General features: G+C 44.6%; 1 protein-coding gene across 7 annotated transcripts in view; it reads left to right on the plus strand.

The window, feature by feature from the left end:
- Nucleotides 1-24,877, plus strand: part of BMPR1B (bone morphogenetic protein receptor type 1B) — an 804,535-nt gene that overhangs the window by 209,727 nt on the left and 569,931 nt on the right. For all 7 annotated transcript variants that reach the window (XM_063917486.1, XM_063917497.1, XM_063917476.1 and 4 more), the window contains one exon: nt 23,776-23,842. The gene's annotated coding sequence lies outside the window, so the exon portion shown is untranslated. The remainder of the gene's footprint in view (nt 1-23,775; nt 23,843-24,877) is intronic.

Genomic DNA, 24,877 nt, shown 5'->3' on the forward strand with positions numbered 1-24,877 from the left:
TAAATACCTCCCAACCCCCACAAACAGGCAACAATGTGTCCACTGCATGCAGCAGGGTAAATACATCCTAACCTCCCACAAACAGGCACCAATGTGTCCACTGCATGCAGCAGGGTATATACCTCCCAACCTTCCACAAACAGGCACTAATGTGTCCACTGCATGTGGCAGAGTAAATAGCTCAGACTCTCCACAAACCAGTACCAATGTGCAGTTTGCTGGATGGCAGAACTGTCTTGTCGAAACTGACTAAGGGCCCGATTCAGACCTGATCGCTGCTGTGTGTTTTTGCAGCGGTCTGCGATCAGATAGCCGCCCATAGAGAGTGCAAACCCGCCCTGTGCAAGTGTGGGAATGCATGTGTACGCCATGCGAAAATTCCGTCAGACAGCGGACAGCTGCAAATCCATTCGCAACTCAATCACCATCTAATGATTTTTCCAGTCTGTGCAGTCTGTGCGTAGCCCAAGACCTACTCCTACAGTGCTATACAAACAGGCTGATCAGGACTGGAGCTGACATCACACACCCTCCCTGCAAACGCTTGTGTTTTTCCTGACATTCCCTGAAAACGGACAGTTACCACCCCCAAACGTCCTCTTTCTGTCAATCACCTTGCGAACGTCTTACGATCTAAATTTTTGCACCATCCTGTCACTGTTTGGCGACGCTCCTGCACATTGAGGTGCATACGCATGCACAGTCATTTGATAATCGGCCGCTGTGCGAATTCGCACAACAGCAATCAGGTCTGAATCGGGCCCTTGGTTGAGCACTTATTATGACCTCAACCCAGAACAATTTTACCAATGTACTTTTCGAAGTGAATTCAGATATATCAAACATCTTACAAAATGTGAGTACATTTCTATAAATTTTTTGAAAGATAAGCAAACTGATACTGATGAACAGGCCCAATATATTGGGAGATGATTATATGCTGAAAATTGGCAGACATCCTATAGTTTTATTAGGTCACAGAAAGCTTTTTCTGGGAGCACAGTGAGCCTGTTCCTGCCAGTACATGGGATGTTCACACTCTCATTACAACTTATGAATATTCATAGCTGCCCAGAACATGACTAACCACATGCTGGCGTGAGAAAGGTGAGCATAAACAAAATTATAACAGTAAATATACAAAATATACATGTTTCAAGAGCAGTATATAACTGTCTGTCTGCCCCTCCCCTTTACAGTGTAAGCTCTCACAAGTAGGGCCCTCTTCCCTCGTGTGCTTATCCTTTTCTTACTTTAATAATCTTCACCTGCACCAATTCCCTCAGTTTTCTGCCATCCTGATACTTATACAAAAAAATAGTACCAAAAGAGAATGGTACTAGACTCTCCTATATTGGGGCACTCGTGAATATAGGAGAGTCTAGTACCATTCTCTTTTGGTACTCTCTTTTTTGTATCAGTATCTCTACTCTCAGGGAGCACCACCAACCTTCCCAGAAGTTTAGCATTCTAGCTACATGTCTGGAGCGGAATTGGGCTGTAAAGTGCGCTTTGATATTTTTGCCTAGAGATCTGTGCGGTCAGTACACCCCCTTCTTTTATCCTGATACTTATATCAGTGTCATCTGCTGCTGTAGCTATGTTTATTTACCCTGTACTTATCCTATATTGTCTTCAACTTCAAAGGTGTGTACACACGGTAAGATTTTTTTCTTAGGATTTTGACTATATAGTCAAAATCGTAAGGAAAGTTAGTGCAATTCCCAAGGTGAAAGTCACCTTGCAATCCCGATGCGCGGTCGGTATCGCAAGCCTAGATAGACTGTGCAGGCAAGTAAATTTTGACTATCTCGTGTAAAAGATAGTCAAATTGACACTTAGCCAAAATCGGACAAATCCAGTATCGCAAGCACAGCCATTATATGCTTGCGATACCGACCTAGTCCCTGTCGCATAGTGAGAATTGACTACACATGTGCATTCATTAGATAATCGCTCGATTTGCAATTTCTCTGAATAGCGATCATGCTGAATTAGGCCCTAAGTCTTGGAGATTGATAAAGTGAAGAATGGTAAACTACCAACCAATCAGGTTCTAACTTACTTTTAAACACAGCCTGTAGCTGATACCCCTATCTGTTTCTTTTCTATTTCTTGTTTTAGCTCTATTTCCTTCTAACTGACTTAGGGGTCTATTTGCTAAACCTTGGATGGAGATTAAGTAACAGCCAATCAGCTCCTAACTAAACATGTCACAGGCTGTGTTTAAAAAATGACAGTTAGGAGCTGGTTGGCTGCTACTTTATCTCCGTCGACTTTATCTCCACCCAAGGCTTAGTAAATAGACCCCATAGACTCTGGGCCCATTTACCAATGATCGCATTTGCAGTGCAATATTGGGTGCTAATATAGTGATGAATGTGATCATACTGGGTGTATGTATTACCCATCACAGACAGAGGCTGCGAAAAGGAGCCCATCCTTGCGACCACCATAGATAGTGACCATTTCCGGTGGAGGGTTCCTGGGGATCCCTGCCAGAACTACATCTCCTGAAGTGTAGCAGCCAATAGGCTACAATGGGCTATAGCAATGAAAAGATTGTGGTAGCTGTGGTGGCCAATATCTTGCACCTATGGGGATGCGGCTAAAGGCTGCAATGGAGGGATCGCAGCAGGTCCCTCCATAATACATTCCAGGGATGCTCAATATTTGTGGCTAGCCCCCGAAAACTGGGCCCCTCTATCGGATTCAGTATGATATCCCGAAGGACGAGATGCCGGTGGTCAGTACACTGACAGCAGCAACCCAACCATCATAATCCCGACAGCCCCTCATAAAGTACCCTAACCCTCCCTTGTGGATACCCCCCCCGTGGTGCCTAACCCTATTTTCTCTTTCCAATAAGCATCAACGTGCATGACAGTGATTGCAGCAACTGAATTTAGTTGAGACAGATTAATACCCTTTTCAGACTGCCACCTCTGAACACGGGTTATCGGCACATGAACGCGCATAACCCGTGTTCATGTACGATGTACGGTCTGAAAGGTGCAAGGGTTGAAATACCGGGTCGAGTAACCCGGTATTTCAACTCTGGTACTGAGTAGAGTTAACCATGTCTTCAACCCGGCTCACTGTGTGGTGTGAACGGGAGCCGAGTCGATGCGACCCGTTTACCGTTCACTCTCTGTGTACAGGCCGCGCTTGGAGATCACACCGCTGACGTCACCAACCCGACAATATGGCGGGTTGCAGTCAGCGGCGGGGGGGAGCCTGAGGCAGGTCGCATGCTGGGAGCTCCCGTGTCAGGCTCCCATGTGCGACCTGCCTCAGGCAGTCTGAAAGGGGTATTAGAGAAATTAAAAGAAACAAAGAACTGATAGGATTTAGTTAAAAGATACAGAGAGAAACAAAAAGAGGGGGGTGCAGTTAAAATGCTGCCAGACGGAATCCCGCCAGTTGAAATTCCGACACTGGAATCCAGAACGATGGCATAAGCCCGGCGTCTAAATACCGATGGGCGCTGGGATCCCGGCATCAAAATACCGATACCCAGAATCCTGATTGTTCTTTCAGCAGGACACGCTTGCGCCCTGCCTCTGGTGGTGGGAGGTAACGCTTAGGCATAAGAAGGGGGGTTAGGGTGCACGGATGGGAAGGGTATGGGTAGGTACCGGGCAGAGGGGGTTAGGGTTTGGAACTTACAAGAGGAGGATAGGGTTAGGCACCAAGCGGGGAGGGTTAGGTTTAGGCAGTGGGGAAAATAGGATTTTAATTACCTACCGGTAAATCCTTTTCTCGTAGTCCGTAGAGGATGCTGGGGTCCACATTAGTACCATGGGGTATAGACGGGTCCACCAGGAGCCATTGGCACTTTAAGAGTTTAATAGTGTGGGATGGCTCCTCCCTCTATGCCCCTCCTACCAGACCCAGTTTAGAAAATATACCCGGAGGAGCCGGTCACAGCTAAGGGAGCTCCATAGGAGCTTTTCTAGTTTTATTATTTTATTTCAGAGTTTAGGCATAGGGAGGCTGCTGGCAACAGCCTCCCTGCTTCGAGGAACTTAGGGGGGGAGTAGTGCCCGCCCTGACGGGTCCAAGCCACTATCTCCGCTGACAGGACACTGAGCTCCTGAGGTTGCTGATCGTTAGCTGCCCCGTGCGACCGCTCACTCCCGCAGTGGTGAGATATGGCGGCACAAGGGTAGGAGCGCAGCTCTGAATGGCTGTGCTCCGGGGAAGGCTCAGTGGCACACAGTGTTGGCACTATGAGGTGCGTCCGGAGGCAGTGTCTAAATACCCTAAACTGGTCACAGACGCTAACCGGAGACTGAATCCACAGGCTAGCGACAGAATCCTCAGTACACAGACACTAACCAAAGTCTGAATCCCTCGGCTAGCGACGGAATCCTCAGGCCAGTATAAAGAATTTGTGCGGGAAGACGCGCCATCATCAGTGGGCGCAGCTTCTCCACAGAGCGGACCCAGCAGCGTTCAGTGCCATTTTCCTGCCTGCAGTTCCTGTACACAGACGCTGACAGGGGAAACGGTCCCTCCACGCAACTCCAGCTATCCTGTGCGGTACCAGGAGGTTGTAGAAGGGGGGAGGCTGTGTAAATACTGTGTAGTCTATTAAGGTACACAGTAAGCGCTAGGTAGTTGTATTATATCTACCTCAGGAAGCGCTGTGTGTGGGTTGGCTCCAATATCTGTGTCTCTCTGTGGCTTACTTAGGGGAAACTGTGTCTACAATTCCCTGTATGTGTGGGGGTGTTTATTATCTCCCATAGCCATGTCTAGGGACTCTGTGTCATATGCTGCAGAGGATGTTTTTTCTCAGGAAGAATCCATTCTATGTACACATACTGAGACAGAAACTCAGGTGTTAAAGAATTCTATGGCAGTTTGGTCAGGTTTTGTTCCTATTCCGACAAGACCCCCTAGCATGTTCCCACAGAAACGTGCACTTACCCAGATTATGCAAGATGACACGGATACCGACTCTGATACAGCAGACGGTGATGGGGACGTGCTAAGGGGGGCAGCATCCCTTGCAAAGGGGGTGCAGCTCATGATTAAGGCCATTAAAGATGTATTAAACATTACAGACACATCACCTGAGCAGGTTGAGGAGGCTTACTTTACTGACAATAAGAAAGCCCCGCTAACCTTCCCTGCATCTAAAGAATGAAATGCTATATTTGAAAAATCCTGGGAAAACCCAGAGAAAAAATTCCAGATCCCCAAAGGGTTCTGGTTGCCTTTCTCTTCCCTGAGGAGGATCGAAAAAAGTGGGAAAACCCACCCATAGTTGACGCATCTGTCTTCAGACTGTCTAAAAAGGGGGTTTTACCTGTCCCTGGATCTACCGCGTTAATAGAACCGGCTGATCGTAAGATTGACACTACACTCAAATCCATATGCACTGCTTCGGGAGTGGCGTTAAGGCCCACCATTGTCTGTGCATGGATTTCTAAAGCCATAGTAAAGTGGTCAGGCACATTACTAGAGGATTTAGATACAATGGATAGAAGTGACATTGAATTGTTTTTACGTAACATACAGGATTCTGCGGGGTTCATGGTGGAATCCATGAAGGACCTGGGTGCGCTGACTGTACGGATATCTGTCATATCGTTCTCGGCTCGCAGGGGACTCTGGCTACGCCAGTGGTCTGCAGACGTGGAATCCAGGAGAAGTGTGGAGAACCTACCCTACACAGGTTAGGCTCTATTTGGGGAAGCATTGGATGTGTAGATTTCCACGGCAACCACGGGTAAGTCACCTTTCCTTCCCTCTGCTACACCTTCTACGAGGAAACCTTTTTCCCCAACTGCATCAGAGTCCTTTCGGACCGCTAGAACAAAAAAGTCCAAACCTCATACCACCTTCTTTAGGGGTGGTCGTGCAAAATCCAAAAAGCCTGCACCTGCAGGCTCCCAGGACCAGAAACCTGCTTCTGTTTTCTCAAAATAATCAGCATGATGGTGGACCGCACAGCCTGGAGGACGGACTGGTGGGTGCGAGACTCAGACGTTCCAGCAATGTCTGGGTGTCGTCCAGCCTGGATCCCTGAGTACAGGATATTGTATCCCAGGGGTACAGACTGGAGTTTCAAGAACTCCTGCCTCACCGATTCTTCAAATCAGGCTTGCCAGCTTTGCTGACAGATAGGCGATCCTACAGGACGCCATCCGAAAATTGGAAATGTCACAGGTCATTGTCCCAGTTCCACCTCGTTTGCAACGCAAGGGTTACTATTCAAACATTTTCGTTGTACCGAAACCGGATGGTTCGGTCAGACCTATTTTGAACTTGAAGTCGCTAAACCCTTACCTGAGGGAATTCAAATTCATAATGGAGTCTCTGAGAGTGGTGATCTCAGATCTGGAGGAGGGAGAGTTTCTGGTATCCCTGGATATCAAGGATGCGTACCTTCTTCTTCCGATTTGGCCGCCGCACCAGGCTTATCTCAGATTTGCACTGTTAGACAATCACTATCAGTTTCAGGCACTGCCGTTCGGCCTCTCCACAGCACCGAGGGTGTTCACCAAGGTGATGGCAGAGATGATGGTTCTCCTCCGCAGACAGGGGGTGAACATTATCCCATATCTGGATGATCTACTGATAAATGCATCGTCCAGGAAGACGTTGTTGCAGTCCATTGCTCTCACGACTCTTCTGCTAAGGAAACACGGTTGGATCCTGAACCTTCCAAAGTCACACTTGGAGCCGACGAGGAGATTGTCTTTTCTGGGGACGATCCTCGACACGGAAGTACAGAGGGTGTTTCTGCCAGAGGAGAAAGTGTTGGTGATTCATGCAATGGTCCAGGATGTCCTGAAGTCAGCCCGGGTATCGGTGCATTCGTCTTCTGGGGAAGATGGTTGCCTCCAACGAGGCTCTACAGTACGGAAGGTTTCATGCTCGGTTCTTCCAGCTAGATCTCCTGGGCAAGTGGTCGGGATCTCACGTACACATGCACCTGAGGATACGTCTATCACCGAAAGCCAGAATTTCACTCCTCTGGTGGCTGCAAATGTCTCACCTTCTGGAGGGCCACAGGTTCGTGATTCAGGACTGGATCCTTCTAACCACGGATGCAAGCCTCCGGGGCTGTGGCGCGGTCACTCAGGGAGAAGCCTTCCAGGGAAGATGGTCAAACCTGGAATCTAGTCTTCCGATAAACATTCTGGAACTAAGAGCCGTCTACAATGGTTTTCTCAAAGCGGCTCATCCTCTGCGAGATCGAGCCATTCAAGTGCAGACGGACAATGTAACGATGGTAGCCTACATAAACCAACAGGGCGGAACGAAGATCAGAGCTACAATGTCAGAGGTAAGAAGAATTATCCTCTGGGCAGAAAAACATTCATTGGCGCTGTCAACAATCTTCATTCCGGGAGTAGACAACTGGGAAGCGGACTTCCTCAGCAGACACGAACTCCATCCCGGAAAGTGGGGCCTCCATCCGGAGGTGTTCACGGAGGTGACAAATCTTTGGGGTGTACCTCAAATAGACATGATGGCCTCTCATCTCAATAAGAAGCTTCGGAGGTACTGTTCCAGGTCGAGAGACCCACACGCAGTGGCTGTGGACGCCCTGGTGACTCCGTGGGTGTTCCAGTCAGTGTACATGTTTCCTCCACTTCCACTCATTCCAAGGATTCTAAAGCTCATAAAGAGAACAAGAGTTCAGGCAATCCTCATTGCTCCAGACTGGCCAAGAAGGGCTTGGTGCGCAGATTTTCTGGATCAACTGCTGGAAGATCCGAGGCCTCTTTTCGCTTCAGGGGGGACCTGCTGCAGCAGGGGCCATTCGCTTATCAACACTTACCGCGGCTACGTTTGACGGCGTGGAGGTTGAATGCCAGATATTAGCTCGGAAGGGTATTCCGAAAAAAGTTATTCCTACCCTGATACAGGCTAGAAAAGGAGTAACGTCTAAGCATTACCATCGCATTTGGAAGATGTATGTCTCTTGGTGTGAATCCAAGAAGCTTCCTATGGTGGAGTTTCAACTGGGACGGTTTCTCCTCTTCCTGCAAGCAGGTGTGGATATGGGTCTGAGGTTGGGATCCGTAAAGGTCCAGATTTCGGCCCTATCCATTTTCTTCCAGAAACAATTGGCTTCCCTCCCTGTGGTTCAGACCTTTTTGAAAGGGGTTCTGCACATCCAGCCTCCCTTTGTGCCACCTACGGCACCCTGGGATCTTAACATGGTGTTACAGTTCCTCCAATCGGGTTGGTTCGAGCCTCTACCGGAGGTTGAGGTCAAGTTTCTCACATGGAAGGCTGTCACTTTGTTGGCCTTAGCTTCTGCTAGACGTGTGTCGGAGTTGAGGGCTTTGTCTTGTAAGAGCCCCTACTTGATCTTCCATGAAGATAGAGCTGAGCTCTTGACACCTCAGCACTTCCTTCCTAAGGTCGTGTCGGCTTTTCATATTAATCAACCTATTGTGGTGCCAGTGGCTACTGACTCCTCAATTACTTCAAAGTCCTTGGATGTAGTAAGGACTCTGAAAATCTATGTGAAGAGGTTTGCTCGTCACAGAAAAACCGACTCTCTGTTTGTCCTGTATGATCCAAAGAAAATTGGGTGTACTGCTTCAAAGCAGACGATCTCTCGCTGGATCAGGTTCACTATCCAGCATGCGTATTCTACAGCAGGATTGCCGTGTCCAAAATCTGTTAAAGCCCACTCTACTCATAAGGTGGGCTCTTCCTGGGCGACTGCCCGGGGTGTCTCGGCTTTACAGGTTTGCCGAGCGGCTACTTTGTCGGGGTCGAACACGTTTGCTAAGTTCTACAAGTTGGATACTTTGGCCTCTGAGGACCTGAAGTTTGGTCAATCAGTTCTGCAGGAGCCTCCGAGCTCTCCCTTCCATTCTGGGAGCTTTGGTACATCCCCATGGTACTAATGTGGACCCCAGCATCCTCTAGGACTTCAGAGAAAATAGGATTTTAATTACCTACCAGTAAATCCTTTTCTCATAGTCCGTAGAGGATGCTGGGAGTCCGCCCAGCGCTTCGTAATCCTGCAGTAGTTACTTGATTCAGTACGACTTTGTTCTTAGTTAAGAACTGCGTTGTTACTTGGTTAAGTAATGTTTTCAGCTATTGCTGAGTTTCAAACTAGTTAGCTTGGTTTGCCTTGTTTGTATGAGCTGGTATGAATCTCACCACTATCTGTATATTTCCTTTTCTTGAAGTATGTCCGTCTCCTCGGGCACAGTTTCTAGACTGAGTCTGGTAGGAGGGGCATAGAGGGAGGAGCTAGCCCACACTATTAAACACTTAAAGTGCCAATGGCTCCTGGTGGACCCGTCTATACCCCATGGTACTAATGTGGACCCCAGCATCCTCTACGGACTACGAGAAAAGGATTTACCGGTAGGTAATTAAAATCCTATTTTCCCCGCTGCCTAAACCTAACCTCCCCGCTTGGTGCCTAACACTATCCTCCTCTTGTAAGTTCCAAACCCTAACCCCCTCTGCCCAGTACCTACCCATACCCTTCCCGTCCGTGCACCCTAACCCTAACCCCCCTTCTTATGCCTAAACCTTACCTCCCACCACCAGAGGCAGGGCGCAAGCGTGTCCTCCTGAAAGAACAATCAGGATTCTGGGTATCGGTATTTTGATGCCGGGATCCCAGCGCCTGTCGGTATTTAGACGCCAGGCTTATGCCGTCGTTCTGGATTCCAGTGTCGGAATTTCAACCAACGGGATTCCGTCTGGCAGCATTTTAACTGCACCCCCCTCTTTTTGTTCCTCTCTGTATCTTTTAACTAAATCCTATCAGTTCTTTGTTTCTTTTAATTTCTCTAATACCCCTTTCAGACTGCCTGAGGCAGGTCGCACATGGGAGCCTGACACAGGAGCTCCCAGCATGCAACCTGCCTCAGGCTCCCCGCCGCCGCTGACTGCAACCCGCCATATTGCTAGGTTGGTGACGTCAGCGGTGTGATCTCCAAGCGCGGCCTGTACACAGAGAGTAAACGGTAAACAGGTCGCATCGACTTGGCTCCCGTTCACACCACACAGTGAGCCGGGTTGAAGACATGGTTAACTCTACTCAGGACCAGAGTTGAAATACCGGGTTACTCGACCCGGTATTTCAGCCCTTACACCTTTCAGACCGTACATGAACACGGGTTATGCGCGTTCATGTGCCAATAATCTGTGTTCAGAGGTGGCGGTCTGAAAGGGGTATTAGTCTGTCTCAACTAAATTCAGTTGCTGCAATCACTGTCATGAACATTGATGCTTATTGGAATTGTGCTAGGTATTTACAAAGAATGGAAGCCCTTCTAAGGTATAGTATCTCCCTATATACAGGTTGTTTGTACCAAGCAGGCCATTGCAGCCAAATATATTTCATAAACTCACAGTTCTCATGGTGTTATATGTGTTTAACATACAGCCCACTCGACACTGTAACATGTTACTAGTAGGGAGGCAATCACGAGTCACAATGCTGACGCCGGAATCCCGACAGGCAGTTAATTGCTGCCACTGGAATACTGGCGCCGCATACTTTTCTCCCTCTATGGATGTCCACGACCCGTAGCGTGGTGAGCGCAGCGAGCCCGCAAGAGGCTTTCTAGCACTTGCTCCGCTGCTGGCATATTGGTGGGATCCCGGCTGCCAGTACAACATATGTATTCCTTCCAAGTATTAGGATCCATATTAACATTTTAAAATGAGAATTTCAGATTAGAATGGATCTAATCCCTGAACTTTTTAGAAAATGTGATAGATAATAGACATGATGGCCTCCCATCTCAACAAGAAGCTTCGGAGGTAGTGTTCCAGGTCGAGAGACCCACACGCAGTGGACGCCCCGGTGACTCCGTGGGTGTTCCAGTCAGTGTACGTGTTTCCTCCACTTCCACTCATTCCAAGGATTCTAAAACTCATAAAGAGAACAAGAGTTCAGGCAATCCTCATTGCTCCGGACTGGCCAAGAAGTGCTTGGTACGCAGATCTTCTGGATCTACTGCTGGAAGATCCGAGGCCTCTTTTGCTTCGGGAGGACCTGCTGCAGCAGGGGCCAATCGCATATCAAGACTTACCGCAGCTACGTTTTACGGCGTGGAGGTTGAACGCCAGATATTAGCTTGGAAGGGTATTCTGAACAAAGTTATTCCTACCCTGATACAGCCTAGAAAAGGAGTAACGTCTAAGCATTACCATCGCATTTGGAAGATGTATGTCTCTTGGTGTGAATCCTAGAAGCTTCCTATGGTGGAGTTTCAACTGGGACGGTTTCTCCTCTTCCTGCAAGCAGGTGTGGATATGGGTCTGAGGTTGGAATCCGTAAAGGTCCAGATTTCGGCCCTATCCATTTTCTTCCAGAAACAATTGGCTTCCCTCCCTGTGGTTCAGACCTTTTTGAAAGGGGTTCTGCACATCCAGCCTCCCTTTGTGCCACCTACGGCACCCTTGTATCTTAACGTGGTGTTACAGTTCCTCCAATCGGGTTGGTTCGAGCCTCTACCAGATGTTGAGGTCAAGTTTCTCACGTGGAAGGCTGTCACTTTGTTGGCCTTAGCCTCTGCTAGACGTGTGTCGGAGTTGAGGGCTTTGTCTTGTAAGAGCCCCTACTACTTGATCTTCCATGAAGATAGAGCTGAGCTCTCGACCTGGTTTTTCAGCCCTTGCACCTTTCAGACCGTACATGAACACGGGTTATGCGTGTTCATGTGCCAATAACCCATGTTCAGAGGTGGCGGTCTGTAAGGGATATTTGTCTCAACTAAATTGAGTTGCTGTAATCACTGTCATGCACATTGATGCTTATTGGAATTGTGCTAGGTATTTACAAAGAATAGAAGCCCTTCTAAGGTATAGTATCTCCCTATATACAGGTTGTATTCCTTCCAAGTATTAGGATCCATATTTACATTTTAAAATGAGAATTTCAGATTAGAATGGATCTAATCCCTGAACTTTTTAGAACATGTGATAGAAAATTAAAGGAATTATACCTTCCCTCCATTACTTTGCCTGTGGTCTGCTTACACTGCATAAATCATTGTAACCCCACACCTGTGAGAAAATTCAAGATACCAACATAAACCTTGCTTTAAAACTCTTCAGTGCTTAGTCTGAAAATTCCTGCTTTAATTTGTTTTTGTTTTCTCAGCTCCGACATTCCAGTTTTCATCACTTGCACAAGATTATTCAATAAACAATTTGCGGTATGAAAATGCCTGCTGCAGTAGTCAAAATGTGTAGTTGTACAGAATATACTCACTGCAAACACAGGAAAAATGTTATGTACAGTATAGTATATATATTTATATTCATGAATGTCAATTTTAGGTTGTAGATTTATAGATAGATAGATAGATAGATAGATAGATAGATAGATAGATAGATAGATAGATAGATAGATAGATAGATAGCATTCATGTGGACTAAGTAGGATCAATAGGGAAGGAAATATTTTGTTTTAATTAACTCTACAGATAAAATGAAGTTCCATTATAGCCCACATGGGTTTGTATATGACTAGCCAATAATAGAATTTATTCATGCTCCTGCCAACCGCATACAAGATTCTCTGATTGGCTAGTTGTAGATTGACCCCTTCTATTTTATTCCATAGAGGACCGTACACTACTTCATCCTAACAGGGCTTTTTATTTTTTTTAAATACTTTTATTTTGGATTGCTTCAGGACAGATGAAAATATTATACTTATTTGTTCAGGCAGGGATGGTTTAAGGATCACATAGACTATTATGAAAAGCTGAGGAGGTGTGACCAGTGTTGTGTCAGTGTGGACAGTGCCATATGGGAGTGTACACTCTATACACTATAAGCCCCAATCAGGGGTGTTGCCAGAACTTTTTGGGCCCCATAGTAAGATTTTAAAGGGGTTTATGCCCAAATGCTTCTATAGAGACATCTCTCTGCCGCAGTTGTTCATTTTATGTCCCATAGTAGTACCTCAGTTAATGTTATGCCCCATAGTCAGGCTTGGACTGGCCCACAGGGGTACAGGGGAAACCACCGGTTGGCCCCACTGCCTGGGGGCCCACCTCCTGCTCTAAGGATCAGGTTCCAGACTGTGCACTTGAATTATATATTATACATATGTTACCTTATACTGGACTATGGTGCATTTTCAACAGTGGATTGCTGTTATTAATCTGGTACATTATCATGCATGCAGCAGCTGAATTTACTGTATACTGTATATTTATGAAAGGGTCCAGACATTGCACTCTGTAATGGTTAGTCAAACCAATGAGGTGACAGGCCACACCCCCTCTGTAGACTAGCCACACCCCTAACATGGGCCCCTACAACTGCATTCCCCTGGTGGGCCCTACATGCCCCAGTCCAACACTGCCCATAGTAGTGCCCTAGTTTCTTCAGTGAACCAAAGTAATGCCCGAGTTCACATTTTGTCACATTGTAGGGCTGCCAGGACACATTATGCAACACAGTATCCCCAATTCACATTATGACAGACTGTGCCCCTAGTTCATATTATTCCACACTATAGTGCCCCCACTTCTTTTTGTGCCACATTACAGTGCCCAGTTCATATTACAGTAAAGGCCAATACACACTGGGCGATTTTGAGCTGAAAGCAGCCCACTTTTGGTGTTTTGAGCTGCTTTCAGCTTAAAGCCGCCCAGTGTGTATGACCAAACAATGAGCGGTGAGCGCTGATGCGTGCTGCCGCGTCATCGCTGGCGGCTGCCGTTCATCTACTGGTATTACCAGTAGATGAACGGCAGTGTGAGCGGCTTTCCATAGCGTCCTGCTATGGAAAGCCGCTCACCCACGCTGACATCGCTGGGCAAAGAGGAAAAGCGTTCAGCGTGTATGCACTGAGCGCTATTCAGCCCAGCGATGTTAGCGATCATCGCTGTGCATACATGCTGGGCAAAAACGCCCAGTGTGTATGTACCTTAAGTAACATTATAATGCCCTCCAGTATATGTTATACCACATTACAATGAGCAGATCCAGTGGCATAACTAGGTATATTGTAGGCTCCAAGGCAAAAGTTTGTAAGTGCCCCATATATCTTCCAATGGCGAAATGTATAGAACACATGTAACTTTGATGGGTATGTTGTGCCCCATAGCAACTGCACTCATTGCACCTATGGTAGCTACGCCATTAGTCCCAATGGTGGTCATTCCGAGTTGATCGCTAGCTGCATTTGTTCGCAGTGCAGCGATCAGGCTAAAAAAACGGACGTTCTGCACATGCGTATGCAGCGCAATGCGCACGCGCGATGTACGGGCACAGCGAACGATGCAGTTTTGCACAGGGTCTAGCGATGTATTTCAGTCGAACTGGTTGCCGCAGAGTGATTGACAGGAAGGGGGCGTTTCTGGGTGGCAACTGACCGTTTTCAGGGAGTGTTCGGAAAAACGCAGGCATACCAGGGAAAATGCAGGCGTGGCTGGGCGAACGCTGGGCGGGTGTGTGACGTCAAATCCGGAACTGAATTGTCTGAAGTGATCGCAAGCGCTGAGTAGGTTTTGAGCTACTCTGAAACACAAAATTTTTTTGCAGGCACTCTGCGATACAACCGTTTGCACTTCTGCTAAGCAAAACTACACTCCCAGTGGGCGGCGGCTTAGCGTTTGCATGGCTGAAAAAACTGCTAGCGAGCGATCAACTCGGAATGACCACCAATATCGTCCCAAATATATAAAAGTATCAATATTGCATAATTTTGAAAGGAAAATAGAAATACAACTTTAATACTTATAATTTATGGCCAAAGTGTGGCCAGCTGGTGGCTGGTTATCATCATGCTGTAGGAGAGAGAGAAATATACAGCGCTATAGACGGGATATGGAAAATTTACGTATGTTTTATTACAAAAAAATGTTGCAACAAATATACCATAAGTACTTATGTATTAAATTTTAAGATAATAAAATAAGAACATGATATTAAAACAAATAGGGCAGGCACAGCACAGCAATTTGTTTGGTATGTTACCACATGTAGAAGCCGAACATATTCTCCTATTAGGAGTCCATGGAAGAAAAGCCACAGGGGATGGAGTCAACACTTGTCAGTTGTTGTAGTCCATATGAAGTTGGGAAACAGACCTTTAAATGCTTGATTCCGGACAAACTTAGTCCTATTGAAAGCTTGGTCCTGTGCTCCTTTTTCGGACGGCTGCAAGTTCCCCATTTGAAATAGCTGATGGACTTCTAGGCGTATTCCAGGAGAATATGTTCGGCTTCTACCCACAAGTGGAAATAGTCCCTGTTGGTCGGCATGCCGACTATCGGGATAGTGAGGGGTCGGGATGCTGGAGGAGGTCATGTGACTGTCGGTCTCCCGACCGCCGGTCACATGAATACCACCCATGTCAAGCAATGGCATAACTTCTACCCAGTCACCCAGAGGCAAGATAGATGATGTCCCCCCCCCACATACACACACACACGTCAACTTGTAAAACCAATAACACACTCATGTCTTATGAAAATGAGTTGTATCGTGCGACTCAGTACTCACTGTCCAGTTACAGCCCATTTCCTGCTAACATGTTATCGCTCACTTTCACCCATGGATGCAGTTCCTTGTCACTTTGGACTGCTAATTTGATGCAATCGCAGAGTGAAATCTCAGCCAATGATGAATGCTGAGTAGTGTAAAAATCACGAATTACATTTGCAATCCATTTGATCGTCAGACAATACATAGGGCATTTTAATGACCACCAGATAATAAAGAGAGCACTTTAGTGACTGCCAGACAATACTGACAGCAATTTTGTGACTGCCAGACAATACTGATAGCAAATTAATGACTCCCATGCACCACTAAAAACATTTTTGTGACTGGCAGACAATATGGAGAGCAATGACATAACTGCCAAACAATACAGAGATCATCAGTGCCCACCATATAGTTCAGAGCATTGCAGTGCCCATTATATAATGCAGATAGTGTCGTAGTGACCACCATATAATGCGGAGTGTGACAGTATCTGCTATATAATGCAGAGGCATTGCAGTGACCACCATATAATGCAGAGTGTCACAATATCCACCATATAATGCAAAGAGTGCTGCTGTGTCCACCATATGGGTTGGGTTTGAGTGATGTAATGCACAGAGCATTGCAGTCCAATACAGAGCCACCTGCACACACGCCCATCCCATCCGGGAGTTCCGCATATTGTTACAGACACATACTGTATATAAAGAGTTATACAGACACACATATACAATTACACAGACACACATATATAGTTACTCAGACACTTATAGCGATACTGTGTATATATATATATATATATATATATATATATATATATACATATACAGACACTATATAGTTTACACATCCCAGCAAGTTGTACTGCATTTGCATTTGCTGATTATGCCAAATGAATTTCATGTTTGAATAGTCTAGGTATGATTCGTTGAACTACACATCCCAGCAAGTTGTACTGCATTTGCTGATTATGCCAAATGAATTTCATGTTTGAATAGTCTAGGTATGATTCGTTGAACTACACATCCCAGCAAGTTGTACTGCATTTGCTGATTATGCCAAATGAATTTCATGTTTGAATAGTCTAGGTATGATTCGTTGAACTACACATCCCAGCAAGTTGTACTGCATTTGCTGATTATGCCAAATGAATTTCATGTTTGAATAGTCTAGGTATGATTCGTTGAACTACACATCCCAGCAAGTTGTACTGCATTTGCTGATTATGCCAAATGAATTTCATGTTTGAATAGTCTAGGTATGATTCGTTGAACTACACATCCCAGCAAGTTGTACTGCATTTGCTGATTATGCCAAATGAATTTCATGTTTGAATAGTCTAGGTATGATTCGTTGAACTACACATCCCAGCAAGTTGTACTGCATTTGCTGATTATGCCAAATGAATTTCATGTTTGAATAGTCTAGGTATGATTCGTTGAACTACACATCCCAGCAAGTTGTACTGCATTTGCTGATTATGCCAAATGAATTTCATGTTTGAATAGTCTAGGTATGATTCGTTGAACTACACATCCCAGCAAGTTGTACTGCATTTGCTGATTATGCCAAATGAATTTCATGTTTGAATAGTCTAGGTATGATTCGTTGAACTACACATCCCAGCAAGTTGTACTGCATTTGCTGATTATGCCAAATGAATTTCATGTTTGAATAGTCTAGGTATGATTCGTTGAACTACACATCCCAGCAAGTTGTACTGCATTTGCTGATTATGCCAAATGAATTTCATGTTTGAATAGTCTAGGTATGATTCGTTGAACTACACATCCCAGCAAGTTGTACTGCATTTGCTGATTATGCCAAATGAATTTCATGTTTGAATAGTCTAGGTATATTGAATATGGGTTTTTTTGTTTTTTTTTCTTGTATGTTTTTCTCTTTGTAGAGATATAGTTGGCTGCCTTATTGGCATGTAATGTCTGTTTTTCTAAGCTAATTTATGGCCTTAGTTTAAAGGGGGATGGTCTTGGGTGGAGTTTGCAATCATTGCATTCACATGGATATTGTTCCTATTTGAAGTCTAGTATATGGCTGGATAGTCGTCGGCTGGTCGTGCTTCCATAGAAGTGCTGACATAAAAGTGTTATTATAAAAATAGCGTTATACCTGCGTTAAACCGAAGGAAAACCAGAAGGAAAACATCAACACACCAACACTACCACAAAAGGACTGCCTTAATGCTCAAAAGTATGTAATTCATCTTATGCATATCATCCGTTTTTACAAAACCGAGGAAAAGGCATCCCCAATCTGCTCACTACAGTTCTCTCTTATGCAAACTTATGTATGTTTCTTTATGTAATGATTTCTTGAAAATGTCATTGCATGTGTGGGGAAGTTGCTCAGTGAAACAGTTTAGTATTGCATACTAACTGGTGATTACCTCTTTTGAACATTAACCCATTGTGGTCAGGTGTACTATGTCTTTATATTTAGTAAGGTATAGTCGTGGTGTAAAGGACAGAGTATGATTACTGATTAGTAAAAGAAAACAAATACTGAGCAACATCCCCAAACAGGTAATTTCAACTTTAAACTTGTCATTCATTTTGTACGCTCTGGACATGGCTACTACTAACAAATGCACAGAAACATTTTTTAAAGCTATGTCTGCAAATGCTAGGAGCTTAGGAGACAAAATTCCAGAGCTAATTGCGATAATGACAAGGGATAACCTGGATTTTGTGGCTATTACAGAGTCTTGGTGCAATGAGAATCATGACTGGGACTTAACTATACCAGGATACAATTTATTTAGGAAAGATAGAATAGGAAGAATAGGAGGAGGGGTAGCAATGTATGTGAAAAAAAGCATAAATGCCACTTTAATACAAAATATTGAAGCCAAAACTGAGGCCCTTTGGGTCACCATAGAAACTGGGAAGAAGGACATTATTCGCATTGGGGTGATCTATAGACCACCAGGCCAGGGGCAGGATTTGGACAGGAACCTATTGTTGGACATCTCTAAAATGGCTTTTAAGGGAGAAGTCATAATCATGGGAGACTTTAATTTACCTGATGTAAATTGGGAGGGGTCTTTTGCAAGTTCAGCTACAAGTGGCAAATTTCTACATTCCTTACAGGGAGCATCTCTCAAGCAATTGGTGAGGGAGCCCACTCGCAAAGACTCAATATTAGATCTAATTCTTACAAATGGTGATAGAATATCTGATATATATGTGGGTGAGCACCTGGGATCCAGTGATCATCAAGCAGTATGGTTTAGTATAAAGACAGGATCCAACTCCTCTCACACAAAAACAAAGGTGTTGGATTTTAGAAATGCAGACTTTGCAAAAATGGGGAGATGTTTAAGTGATTCATTGGCAGACTGGAGGAACTTGGAAGGGGTGCAGGAGAGGTGGAAAAAAATTAAAAGTGCATTACTAAGTGTAACAGACCTTTGTATCAAAATGGTTAGGAAAAGCACCAGGAAAAGGAAGCCAGTGTGGTTCACAAAAGTAGTATCAACTAGTGTGAAAGCAAAAAAGATGGCTTTTAGGAAATACAAACAGACTCAAAATAATAACGACAAAGAGGAGTATCTGGACAGACGGAAGGATGCTAAGAAAGTGATCAGACGTGCAAAGGCAGAAGCTGAGGAGAAAATGGCCCAGTCAGTAGATAAAGGGGGCAAAACTTTTTTTAAGTATATAAGTGAAAGGAGAAAATCAAATGGAGGAATAATAAGACTTAAGACAGAGAGTGGGCATTTGGTGGAGGGAGACAAGGCAATAGCAGATCACCTAAATAATTATTTTTGCTCAGTATTTACTACAGAAGAAGGGATGGGGCCACAGTTAAATTGCAAGGACATTCATAAAAATAAGGTAGATGAAAATACATTTACAGAGGAGAAGGTCCTAACAGAACTTTCAAAACTAAAAGTGGATAAATCAATGGGACCAGATGGAATACACCCAAGGATACTCAAAGAGCTAAAAGATGTCCTGGTTACACCTTTAACAGAATTATTTAACCAGTCACTAAATACAGGTGATATTCCAGAGGACTGGAAAGGAGCAAATGTAGTTCCACTGCACAAAAGTGGAAGCAAGGAAGAAGCAAGTAACTACAGACCAGTAAGCCTTACATCAGTAGTAGGGAAAGTAATGGAAAAACTATTAAAAGAAAGAGTAGTGGAATATCTTAAATCGAACAACTTACAGGATCCAAAACAGCATGGATTTACTGGTGGGAGATCATGCCAAACAAATCTTATTGACTTTTTTGACTCTGTGATGAAAATAATAGATCAAGGGGGAGCTGTAGATGTAGCATATCTAGACTTTAGTAAGGCATTTGACACTGTCCCACATCACAGACTGCTAAATAAACTTGAAAGCCTGGGGGTGGATTATAAATTAGTGAAATGGATAAGAACCTGGTTGCAGGATAGGAAACAGACAGTTGTAGTTAATGGAGTGCAATCTATGGAGGGAAATGTTACCAGTGGAGTACCCCAGGGATCTGTACTAGGTCCAGTTCTCTTTAATATCTTTGTTGGTGACATTGCAGATGGTATTGAAGGGAAGATATGCCTTTTTGCAGATGATACAAAGATATGCAACAGGGTAGACACACCGGGAGGGGTCAAACAAATGATTGATGACCTAGGTAGGCTTGAGAAATGGTCAAGAACGTGGCAACTACAGTTTAATGCTAAAAAATGCAAAATCATGCACTTGGGTCTCAAAAACCCAAAGGCTAAGTATAGTATCAAGGGTACTATAATGGAAACTACTGAGGAGGAAAGAGATTTAGGAGTCACTATTTCAAGTGACTTGAAGGCAGGAAAGCAATGCAACAAAGCAATGAGAAAGGCAAGTCAGATGCTTGGTTGCATTGGGAGAGGAATCAGTAGCAGGAAAAAAGAAGTGATAATGCCACTGTATAGGTCATTGGTAAGGCCCCATCTGGAATACTGTGTCCAGTTCTGGAGACCCTATCTCCAGAAGGATATAAATACATTAGAGAGTGTACAAAGAAGGGCAACTAAAATGGTGCATGGCCTACATCACAAAACTTACCCGGAAAGGCTAAAAGATCTTAACATGTATAGTTTGGAGGAGAGAAGGGAAAGGGGAGACATGATAGAAACTTTCAAATATATAAAGGGTCTTAACAAAGTTCAGGAGGGAAACATTCTTCAAAGGAAAAGAAGTATTAGAACTCGAGGGCATACATTGAGACTGGAGGGGGGGAGGTTCAGGGGAAATTTAAGGAAAAATTACTTCACAGAAAGGGTAGTGGATAAGTGGAATAGCCTCCCATCAGAGGTGGTAGAGGCTAAGACTGTAGGGCAATTTAAACATGCTTGGGACAGGCATATGAATATCCTTACAAAGAATCAAGGTTAAAAAAGGGTTGAGATTGCCTAAAGGATAAAATAAAAAAGGGGCAGACTAGATGGGCCAAGTGGTTCTTATCTGCCGTCAAATTCTATGTTTCTATGTTTCTAATGTCCCTCACACCTTAAAGAGTAATAGTTGTTACTGAATGAGGGCTTTGCCTGAACTGGCAGCTCCGTCCCTCTTATCTGCCATGTTACAGTGCATAAATCAGGGCTGTACTCTGTGCTGAGTAGCCCAGCCGCTTGCTGGGACACTGCTACTCCCTACTCTTTGTCCCTTCTGATTATTGAAGGTGGGGGGCCCATTACACATGCTCCCAGAGACTCCTTTACTGTGATCCACCATTCTCTTTGCAAGGCGTGCAGCTGCAATCTCCTCAACTCTGAGGCAGAGCTACTGTCTGAGATGGCTGGGAGGGGAGGTAAGAGTAGCATGTGCAACTGCTCCGACGGTGACCATTTTTTAAATGCTTCACTGAGCTTCTGCGCATATGCAGAAGCTTCAGTTAACGTTTCCGCGATCGCGAGTGCGGCTGGCAGCGGTGTTCTGCATAGGGGGGATGGGGTGACAGCCAGGTCAGTCAATGAGGGGCAACATTACTGATGGCTCTGCATCCCATCACGTGTTCTGCCTCCCCTTCAGCCGCTCCATCACACTGTACAAAGCAGCGGCTGCTGATAGGCAAATTTGGATGTGGCAACCAGCTAATTCTGACACCAGTTGTGTGACAGTCAGTAAGTAATAATGTACAACTAACTGCTGCAATATGTATAACAACTAACTGGTGCAATATGTATAACAACTAACTGGTGCAATATGTATAATGTGCTTTACCTGGTGCAGTGTGTATAATGTGCTTTACCTGGTCCAATGTGTATAATGTGCTCTGCCTGGCGCAAAGTGTATAGCGTGCTCTCCCTGGTGCAATGTGTATAATGTACTTTACCTGGTGCAATGTGTATAATGTGCTCTGCTGGCGCAAAGTATATAACCTGCTCTACCTGGTGCAATGTGTATAATGTGCTCTGCCTGGCGCAAAGTGTATAATGTACTTTACCTGGTGCAATGTGTATAAAGTGCTCTGCCTGGCGCAAAGTGTATAATGTGCTTTACTTGGTCTAGTGTGTATAATGTGGTATACCTGGTGCAATGTGCATAATGTGCTCTGCCTGGCGCAAAGTGTATAATGTGCTCTGCCTGGCGGAAAGTGTATAATGTGCTCTACCTGGTGCAATGTGTATAATGTGCTTTACCTGGTGCAATGTGTATAATGTGCTCTGCCTGGCACATAGTATATAACGTGCTCTACCTTCTCAAAGTGTATAATGTGCTATGCCTGGTGCAATGTGTATAATGTGCTTTATCTGGTCCAATGTGTATAATGTGCTCTGCCTGGCGCAAAGTGTATAATTTGCTCTGCCTGGCGCAAAGTGTGTAACGTGCTCTGCCTGGCGCAAAGCGTATAACGTGCTCTGCCTGACGCAAAGTGTATAACGTGCTCTACCTGGTGCAATGTGTATAATGTACTTTACCTGGGGCAATGTGTATAATGTGCTCTACCTGGTGCAAAGTGTAGAACGTGCTCTATCTGGCGCAATATGTATAACATGCTCTACCTGGTTCAGTATCTATAGGAGGTTCTACTTGGTTCAGTGTGTCTAAGCGCTACTACTGTGTGGTGTAATGTGAATTGGCACTATTATGTGGACATGCCCCTTTCCCACAAAGCCACGCCCCTAAAATTTTGCAGCGCGCCTGTGGTGCGCACTTTCCATGCATACCTATAATCAGGCCTTCTGAGCAGTAATCCCGCCCACTTGACAGACTCCACCCCCTCATCAGACCCCACCCCTATTAGGGCTGCTTCCATAAATTTCCCGGGCTGGTTTTCGATCCCAATCCGCCCCTGTTACTTACCCACTCTCCTGAAACTGGAGACTCATAGATTTTAAAGACTCTCCTGGACCTAATCCCACTGATCTCACTATGACGTGGGCAGGTTGATCTACTGTCATGGACTACTAGGATAGAAGATCATCTCACCCACTTCATAGTGAAATCGATGGGATTGGGTGCATAATGATTGACATCATCATAGCCCTGTCTCATATGCATGATGCCATGATTCCAGGTATTGTCTTGAAGGAGACAGGGCTATAATGAATCCTGCCCCCATATTGGCTAACGCTTAGATGGAACAGAAAGAAAGGTAAGTATCACTACTACGGTAAAGGATCTCTTGTTGAAGTTGGTATCTAATGTAGCAAGCACCCAGTATGAGGCCAGCCACACTGCAAGTGTCCAGCGTGCATTACTCACAAATAACCGAAGACAGCCTGAATGCCCTACAAACAGTGCAGTCACCTGTTGTTCCTAACATAAAATATGCCCTTTTATTTCCCAAGATGGAAACAAAACATAAATGATAATGCATTCACCTCCTGCCTCATCAGCTGCAAATACCACATGAGCAATGCGTTCCTTTTCATGATCAAGGCCCTTCCTACCCTCCGCAATGGGGAGTGCTTTTTCACATGAGAATTCAACAATAATAAATATAATATTAAAATAAATTAGTATGGGATCTTCTAAACATAGACAAAATATTTCTGTAGTTTACATGGACTACAAAAAATATTGTATTTAAATTATTGTATTTATTTTTGAATTCCTCTCTGAGAGGTCATTTTGGATTTTACCCTAGTACAATGCCTATACAAGCAGCTCTGAATGCTGAAAATATGTACATTTCAATGAATATTGCAGTTGGAGCTGATCAGTATGATGATCTTATATACTAAGCAAACATAATTCAAAAGTTTAAACCATTGCTGTTCAAGATATAAATATCTGCAAAAGAACATAATTCAAATATACAGATGGATGGATATTAGTGGGGTGCCTACTAAATCTCTATGTTATTTCTTCCTAGCATACAATAACCTGCTGACATAAGGAAGAGAGTACCAGGAGAAGAAGGGAAGATCACAGTTTAAAAGGTAAATAAATAAAACTAAGCAATAGCCTTGCCACCTCATGCATCATCAGTCCCTGGAGATCCACCCCCCCCCCCCCCCCCCAATTCCAAACCCCCCCAGCGGCACCAAGCAATGTTCATGTAAATTAAATGATGTACCATATTTATAAAATATTTTCTGTACAAACAATCTAAATGAAACAGTGAATCTATATAAATAGGAATATAATAGTCGCCACTTGGATAACTTACAGGCATTTGGTGCCTTAAAACTAGATTGTGTGAAAGAGGGAAGAACCATGGAAGTGTAAGTGTTGCACACAGCCTAATCAATATCAAGCTTCAACAGGTTAAACAAACAAATGCATTACTAAAAGGTGTATGTTAGTGATTAAAATATATATATATATAACTTGAGCCTCTATTTGTTTCATGCATGCTCATTATATTATAAATACAGTATATGTGTGACATGCCTGTCAGCTCTCGTTGCTCTTCTCACATGAGCCGGGCCAGCGGTACTTCACCACTGAAGTCCGGGGAAACACAGAGGAAGAGCTGCCGATGGCAACTTCGGCTTAGTCTGGGCTGTTTACAGTCTCGCGAGATTTGATGTCATCATCTCGCGAGACAGTCACTGTAGCTCACAGAGTTCCTCGGCTGCCAAGGAGCACTGTTGGTGCTCCCAGGTTCCCCTTATTCCTAGAGAATCCAGGTGAAGGGAAAAGCCTCCTGGAGGGTTGCCACCTAATCCTGGAGAAACCAGGAAATCTGGGAGAGGTGGCAACCCTACTAAGCATATCTGCAGCAATTAATGAGTATATACTAGAACCAATATAAATGATATATTGACTTTTTAACTGAAATACTGTAAGCATAGTAAAGATGGGTCTATTTTGTAAAGACTTTTTGTGTTTGTAATGCTACCTATAATTGAAGACTCTCCACTGTGGGAGGAAAGTCTTAAGTATTCTTCATACATATTTTTTGCCAGTGCCTGGTGATCTGCCCATTTGTAGCAGTCTTGAAAGGAGCAGGGACGAATAGGTCCTCAAAG

This window comes from Pseudophryne corroboree, chromosome 1, assembly GCF_028390025.1.
Source record: "Pseudophryne corroboree isolate aPseCor3 chromosome 1, aPseCor3.hap2, whole genome shotgun sequence".
In the NCBI taxonomy this organism is placed as follows: Eukaryota; Metazoa; Chordata; class Amphibia; order Anura; family Myobatrachidae; genus Pseudophryne; species Pseudophryne corroboree.